General features: G+C 53.6%; 1 long non-coding RNA gene across 1 annotated transcript; it reads left to right on the top strand.

The window, feature by feature from the left end:
- The first annotated feature begins 5462 nt into the window (after nucleotides 1-5462).
- On the top strand, nucleotides 5463-7205 carry LOC139016875 (uncharacterized). The gene is made up of 2 exons (XR_011472733.1): nucleotides 5463-5623; nucleotides 7039-7205. It is a non-coding gene; the product is annotated as an uncharacterized lncRNA (long non-coding RNA).
- Nucleotides 7206-8276: the final 1071 nt, after the last annotated feature.

The following is an 8276-nucleotide window of genomic DNA, read 5'->3' as shown; positions in this document are numbered from 1 at the left end:
TATTGTCTGTCTTTCCAGATCCACCTTTCAGCTTTCTTCATCCCGTGTTTAGTCCCGGGAGACCTAATTGAGTCACATCAACAGCCTATGCCCCCTGGCTTTGGTTGAGTTTGGCCCATGGAGAGCACCAGTAGGAAATTAGAGGGAGGATGGAGAGTGGGCCATGACCTTACTCACCTGGCTTCCCACCTGTAAGGCTCCTTGATTGTTTGTATCCTTCAAACAAAGGTCCCTGTATTTCTCAAATCATCCTTCTCAACAGGACTCTCTCCTCCTGGGTTCCAGAACCTCTTCCCTCTCCTGGTCCGCTGTTCCTCCCCCTGGGTGAGTACATACCCATGGTGGTTGCTTATAGTCCATCTCCACCTGTGTACATGGTCTAATACAATTGTGCCCTCTGTCTCCTGGTGGGGTCTGATGGAGCAATGGAGACCAGGATGAGGGGGAAGACTTAGACAGGAGAACAGAGGGCACCATTTCCAAGTCTCACCTGCTGATCACTTGTTGGTAGAGAAGAGAGGGAGTGGCTGAGCTGCCCTGCCCATGAGCACCCTTAGGCCTGGCTGGAGGGGCCCACTCTGCCCCTGCTCTGAGTATGCCCTCTCCCCATGGGGCAAAGAGTCTGTGGGGCCAGGAAGGCATGCTAGTGTGGAGCCACAGCCCCCTTCCGGACCACACAGTCATTCCAAGATCCTGGCCTTCCTGCCCAAATGGCCACTTGCACAGCAGGTGCAGGCCTCTTCCCCAGGTGTGCGGCCCAGGCCCAACGAGGAGTGGCCCAGGGGGGCTGCTCATGGGGGAGGGAGGGCAGAGCTTGGATGTGCAGGTAGGTGTCCACTTGCAGGGCTCTCCCGATGTGGGACGGAGCCAAGAGTGAGGAAAGCAGGGGTCAGGCTGAGCCAAGGGAGTCAGAGAATTCTAAATGCAAACCCGCGGCTACCAGGTGCTTATGTAGGTCCACTCACCAGGGCAGGACGGTAGGACGTGTGCATTCACAGTTTATTAGCTTGATTTGTCACTTTTCAGTAAGAAGACACAGGATGCAGGCCTCTGTTGGTACTTGTGCCCTGGACCCTGCAAATAGGGTGAGTGGTCCTCAGGGTCATGCCGTCCCCAATTGCTATCCAATGGCAGGCAGCCCATCTCCTTTCTAACGATTTATAGGGACAGGAAGTCATCCAGTTCCTCAGGAGTCCTTGCCATGAACTCGGCCTTCTTACGACATTCTCTTCCTAAGTTTACTTCCCTTAAGAAACAAGATACAGCCGAAACCGGTTTGGCTCAGTGGATAGAGCGTCGGCTTGCGGACTGAGGGGTCCCAGGTTTGATTCCGGTCAAGGGCATGTACCAGGGTTGCGGGCACATCCCCAGTGGGAGATGTGCAGGAGGCAGCTGATCGATGTTTCTCTCTCATCGATGTTTCTAACTCTCTATCTCTCTCCCTTCCTCTCTGTAGAAAATCAATAAAATATATTTTTAAAAAAAGAAAGAAAGAAACAAGATACGGAGAGTTAGTAAATCCCGAGTGACTGGCAGCTGTGTGAGCCGTGGCCAGCGGCTCCTGAAGCAGCAGCTCTCAGCTCTCCGGCCCTCCCATCCCCCTCTGTCCAGCTGGTCTTTCCTCCGGGCCTCGGGCGGGCGTCAGTACCATGGACAGGACTCAAAGCCCAGTCCTGGGAAGACGGGGTCTAGCTGGACTCTCCCGTGCACAGAGGGCAGGGCAATTTCTGTCTCTAGGGAGAAGAGAGCTGTGGTACGTGTCTCCACTGGGTGTCACTATCACACCAGCTGGCAGGCTGCAAGGCGATAAAGCAAAGGAGGCCCCCCTTCTCCCTCCCCCGAGGGGGTAACAGGGAAGGGATTACCTGGTCAGTCCAGGGAACACTGGCTGGGAGCCCAAGCCTGTGCATTAGTCTTACTGTGCTACTCACCGCAGCCATCTGGCTTGACCTGAGTGGTAAGATTAGGGGGGCGGGAAGCTCTCTGATGGAGCTCCCTGCTGGCAGCTGTTTCCTGCAGCCAGGCCTCCCCCACACCTCTGCAAACATCTGAGTCGCGAGGTGAGCTAGAGCTCCTCCCAAGGTGCTGGGGGCTCCGTTCCCTGCCTCCCCTGGGCCCATCCACCTCAGGGCCAGTGTGTGCTGGGTGCACCCAGCCTCACGGGCCCGGGGCACTCACACAGAACGGCTCCTGGCACCCTCTCCTGCGGAAGCTCACATTGCAGAAGGCAGAGGCACTGCTGATGACGGGGGCTCATCCTGCAGGTGGAAGCCATCCTCGGAGGACGCAGGACTTCCTGGGCCCCAGAACGTGAGAGAGCTGAGAAGCAAAGCCCCTATGGGGCTCTCTTACCTTGAGGGTCACACAATGCGTGGCCCCTGCCTGCTCACCCTAGGGCCGTGGTCGGCAAACTGCGGCTCGCGAGCCACATGCGGCTCTTTGGCCCCTTGAGTGTGGCTCTTCCTAAGCCTTAGGAGTACCCTAATTAAGTTAATAACAATGTACCTACTTATATAGTTTAAGTTTAAAAAATTTGGCTCTCAAAAGAAATTTCAATCGTTGTACTGCTGATATTTGGCTCTGTTGACTAATGAGTTTGCCGACCACTGCCCTAGGGGACTCCAGGCTGCATGCAGTACTGACCCCCAGGGACAGGCCAGTGCTGGGTTGCCTGTGAGCTGACATCCCACTCAAAATGTAACCAAATGTATCGCCTGTGGCCTGAGCCTGTTGAAGTTGTAGGAGCCGAGCAGGCAGGGCCACGGTCTGGCCACTGGGTTCTTTGGAGTGACTCAGAGGGCTGTGGGAGCTAAGAGAGCGAGTGCCCAAAAGAACGACCCTCCAGGACTGCAGAAACCCTATTTCTGGGCAGAAAACCCCAGGAGGGGTCTATTCTAGTCCAGACCATCCCCAGTGACCTCCGTGAAGTCCTTCTGTGCAGGCCCCACTGTCCCCCAACTTGGAAGACAGATGTTTGATCTTCCCCTGGCCAGGCCCGAGTCGGGGGGAGCAACTCGCCTAACTCTATGCCAGGAAACAGTGGTGGACACACCAGCACCAGTTCAGACACCCTCCTCCTGCTAAATCTCTTATCTGGGTTTTGTTTTTGTTTCCCAGGATCGTGAAAGCTACAGGGTCTGGACCTTTATCTGCCCTGTGTCTGACATCTGCAGGGGGTGTACTCTGAGCGACTTCCTCTCCCTGGACCAACAGGCTAAGAATGGCTCAGAACTCCTCAGGTGGGGTCTGAGAGCCTTGGGCCACCAGCTGAACATACTTCTTCTAAGACAGTCTGATAAAGTAAGTGCACCGGCCAGCGGGCCTTGGGTGGGTGCTGTGGGTGTGTGTTTGGAGGGTGGGAGTGGGGGGAGAAGGATGAAATTGAAATGGTGGCCCACTTAGAAATCAAAAGGCCAGATAGAAATCTAAAGGCATCATAATCCCAGGCTCGGCTGCAAGTGTTTGGGGCAGGCATGTTCAATTTCAGGCTCAAGCCACAGACTCTGTGAGTGGACATGGAGCCTCAGAAGCCTTGGGAATCGGAAGTAATTGTCTTGCATTCAGTGACCAAGTCACACGCAGAAGCGTGGGATTAAGCCTGGACCTAGGCCAGGCTCTGCAGTAAGAGCCTCCTGACAGAGCTGCAGCTCAGGTGTCTCTTCCCTCCTGAGTCAGAAGTGGCAGCCACATGCTTCACTAGCCATCCCTCCCTCAGGTAGCCCAGACCCCATCCTCTCCTGAACTCTAAGTCCATTGTTTGAATGCAGCAGAGCATTAAAGGGTGGCTAGCCCCACACTCAGAATGGTCACGAAGCCTCCAGGAGTTAGCTTGAAATGTGGTCCCAGACCAACGACCACTCTGGGAACCCTTGACAGGAATCGAAGCCGGGACCCTTCAGTCAATGCTCTTATTTTCTTGATGCTCTGGCATTTGGGGCTCCAGGACCAGGGACAAACTGCCACTCCCAGGGCAGCAGAGGTAGCAAAGGATTCCCCTGTGAGCGTGGCTTTCATATGCAAACCAACCAATCCAGAGCCTTCCCCTCACCCCCCTTATACCCCCCCCCCCCAATCTGGCCCAACCAGTAGCTCCCTGCCCCAGTCATCCCAGGGCCAGACACCAGACAAATCAGGACAGCCCTGTGCCCCAGAGCCCGCCAGAACTCCTCAAGCCAGCCAGTGCTAATCCTGTCCAGCCACTTACCCTGCCTCGCCATCCTCCCCCTGCAGACGTCACAATGGGAGCTTTTGTGTGGGCTTTCCCCTCACCCCTTCCTCCCGGCTGACCCGTGCTTCCCTGTGTGGCCCTGCCCTGTGTGGCTGGCTGTGCCGCCTCCTCCTCCTAGAAACTCTTACAAACTATCTTTTTCTTGTTTTTCCTTTGAAATGAACCTTGATTGATCCCATATTAAATGGGACACAGTTAAGAAATGGGCCTCCTCCGTCTGTGGACAATGGTCTCCACTGTGTTGCTCCTCAGCCGGTACATCCTGCGGCTCAATGGCCCTTTACAATTATTCACACGCCCAGCATGGCACTGAGGCTTGTGCAGAAGCTCAGAATCTTCTTAGAAAGTTGTGTAAGCAGAGTAACGGTCACAGCCTCATTTTACACAAGCGTTGAGATGCATTTGTCACTACCCGGGAGGTGCTGGGGCGCCAGTCACAGGCTCTTCTGAATAACCACCAGTGACACTTGCTGTGGCTGCCCCCCCAAAGCTGGCGGGGGCGGGGGGGGGGGGGCAGTTGACTCCACATCAGCAGACAATTCCAAAGCCTGTGCATTCTCCTATTAAACGTCAGTGGCCGACCCTCCACCGCCAGTGAGGCGGAGCTCAGTGGCTGGCTCTGAGTCCGTGGTTGGCTTCAGTTCAGCCTGGAATGTGAGTCATTGACAATGTCTGTGTCTGGGTCAACGTTGATGTCTGGGAGTCATGAGGGGAGAGTCCCAGCCAGGAGGAGCTAGGTCGTGAGGATGAGGGCCTTCCCGACACTGGTGCGGGCGGGGAGCGCGGGAGGCTGAGAAGGCGAGGAGGAAGTGGCCGTCCTCAGTGTGGTCCACACACTATCTTCTCGGTGGCAGCCAGGTCCTGCGCTATTGGCCTCGCCAGACCTGAATGAAAGCAAAGCCCCAGGCACACGGAGGCCAAAGACCTCAGCTAAGTTATGCCCCTTTCTAAGGGATTGTGCCACCCTCTGGAATGGAGACGGCATTTCTAAAGTTTTAGAGAAAAGCCAGCCCTGTGCCTCCCCGTGCGGCGTCCCCAGCTTTGGGGTCTGCCCAGTGAGGGACTGCCATGCTGGGCTCCCGGAGGAAATCGGACCGGCCCCTGCATCCAGACACCTGCTGTTTTATAGCCAGAGTCTCAGACAGAGGAAGGAGGGTTTGAAGTCCACCTCTTTTTGGATAAAGACCTGGCCCAAGAGTTCAGAGTCTCAAGTTAACGACTGAGACGAGCTGAATAAACGTGGATACTCTGAGTCCAGCTGCTATCCAGGGAAGGCCTCTTGCGTGCCAGGTCCTGAGCGATGGGGAGTGGTGAGCAAGGGGCTACGAAGGGCCAGTGCTGAAGGTCGTCGTAGGCCTTGCTAAGGACCAGTTTTACTGTCTCCCCAAGGCGCAGGTGAGTGAGGCAAGTTCTAAAGGGGGAATGACACAACTAGATGTCTGTTTCAAGAGTTTATCCAGCCCTGGCTGGTGTGGCTCCATAGTTGGAGTGCCAGCCCTCACCCCAAAGGGTCACGGGTTCGATTCCTGTTAAGAACATGTACCTGGGTTGCAGGTTCAATCCCCCATCCCTGTCAGGGCACTTATGGGAAGCAACCAATTGGTGTCTCTCTCATATAGATGTTTCTCTCTCTTCTCTCTCTCTCTCTCTCTCTCTCTCTCTCTCTTTCTCTCTCCCTTCCTCTCCCTCCCTTCTACTCTCTCTAAAAAAGATCAATGGAAAAAATATGCTTGGGTAGGATTAGCAACAACAAAAAAGAATATCAATACAAAACAGAATAGTGTATTATAGCCTTTTAACGATATTTCATTGAATTGAGTACTGAAAAATTTGCATCCTATATAATAAAGATGCGATATGCAAATTGACCATCATACCCTCACACAAAGATGGCCACCCCCATGTGGTCACAAGATGGCCCCCACAAGATGGCCAGCAGGGGAGGGCAGTTGGGGCAACCAGGCCAGCAGGGGAGGGCACTTGGGGGCGACTGGGCCAACTGGGGAGTACAGTTGGGGGCAACCAGGCCTGCAGGGGAGGGCAGTTGTGGGGGACCAAGCCAGCAGGGGAGGGCAGTTAGAGGTGACAAGGCCGGCAGGGGAGGGCAGTTGGGGGCAACCGGGCTGTCAGGGGAGGGCAGTTGGGGGTGATCGGGCTGGCAGAGGAGCAGTTAGCATTGATCAGGCTGGCAGGGGAGTGGTTAGGGGGTGATCAGGCTGGCAGGCAGAAGTGGTTAGGGGCAATCAGGCAGTCAGGCAGGTGAGCGGTTGGGAGCCAGCAGTCCTGGATTGAGAGAGGGATGTTCGGATGTTCAAACCGGCAGTTGGACATCCCCTGAGGGGTCCCAGATTGGAGAGGGTGCAGGCTGGGCTGAGGGATACCCCCCCCCAGCACGAATTTTGTGCACCAGGCCTCTAGTTTATGAAATAAAAGTAAAAAAAAAAAAGTTTATTGCCCAGCCAGCATGGCTCAGTGGTTGAGTGTCAACCTATGAACCAGGAAGTCATGGTTTGATTCTGGGTCAGGGCAAAGGCCCAAGTTGCAGGCTCCATCCCTAGTGTGGGGCATGCAGGAGGCAGCCTATCAATGATTCTCTCTCATCATTGATGTTTCTATCTCTCTCTCTCCCTCTCCATTCCTCTCTGAAATCAATAAAAATATATTAAAAAGAAAAGAGCCATTTCTCTTTAACCTTTGAACTTTTGGTAGCACTGTAAATGAACAGGTTGTAACCTAAACTATTAGGTTGTAAAGTAACAAGTTGTAACTGACAAATCATCTCATATTTGTTTTTTTTTCCTGGTTCATAGGTCGATGCTCAACCACTGAGCCACGCTGGCTGGGCTTGTTTTTTTTTAAAAAAAGAGTTTATCCAGACTGCTGTGCATAAATTCATAAGGAAGCTGATGTCGAATTAAAAGAGAAGCAAAGAAGGTGGCTTCGATGAAGTTATTATATTTGTCACCATGAGAAAGAATTGGTTGTGCATGTGATTTATTTAGGAGGTGACGTTAGCGGGACTTGGGAAGAATTGAGTATGGTGGACCAAGCTCTGGCTTGAGTGTTCAGGGATGTTGGTGTCATTCACTGAGATGAGGCACATGAGCCAACAGATTCCCTTCTTCTCTGGACATTAGTTTCTTCTGTAGTTCCTTCCAGCTCTCCAAATCTAAAATTCTACTTCCTAGTAAGAAAATTTCTCAGCAAGAAAGTAGAGGCAAAAAAAGGGGGGAGGCTCAGCCGGCGTGGCTCGGTGGTTGAACATCCACCCATGAACCCAGAGGCCACGGTGCGATTCCTCGAGTCACCTGCCCTGGTTGCAGGCTGCATTCCCAGTAGGGGCTGTGCAGGAGGCAGCTGATCAATGATTCGCTTTCATCATATTTAAGAAAAAAGAAAATGGGTGGGGGGTCAGGGGAGGAAAGGATGGTGACATGAATGGGCCCTGAAGTTGGCTTGAATATCTTGCCAGCCTGGCATTCAGCACATGACTGAGGACACGTGGGTGATGGGCAGAGCTGGGCAGCACCACCCATGAGGGCCCCCTGTGTGCTCCTCAGGGGAAGCATCTTCAATGTGTCGCACAAGCCCCAATGCTACTCACCCTCCTGGAGCGCCTGGAGAGAAGACGGACGCTGCTTGCCAAAAGTATTTAGGTCAAACTCCTACTGAGAGGCATTGAGCAGAGGAAAGGCCAGAGGCCCAAACCACCATTCTCTTCGTATAAAGCCAATCACAAGGGAATTCCGCACATGCCAGATTGCCTTAGTCTGTTTGGGCTGTTAAATTAAAAATACCAGAGGCTGGGTGGCAGTGACTGGCGAGGACCTGCTTCCTGGTTCGTAGACAGCCGTCTTTTTGCCGTGTCCTCACATGGCAGAAAGGGCAAGGGAGCTCTGTGGGGTCTATTTGATAAGGGCATTCATTCCATTAAAAGGGCTCCACCTTTATTACTCCCCAAGGCCCCACCTCCAAATACCATCACATTGGGCTTTAGGATTTACCATATGAATGAATCCTGGGGGACACGAACATTCAGTCTATGGCC

This window comes from Myotis yumanensis, unplaced genomic scaffold, assembly GCF_028538775.1.
Source record: "Myotis yumanensis isolate MYYU_CA2020_CCGP unplaced genomic scaffold, mMyoYum1.0.hap1 SCAF_9, whole genome shotgun sequence".
In the NCBI taxonomy this organism is placed as follows: Eukaryota; Metazoa; Chordata; class Mammalia; order Chiroptera; family Vespertilionidae; genus Myotis; species Myotis yumanensis.
The sequence above is the reverse complement of the archived record's forward strand: the minus strand, read 5'-3'. Positions and strand labels throughout refer to the sequence as shown.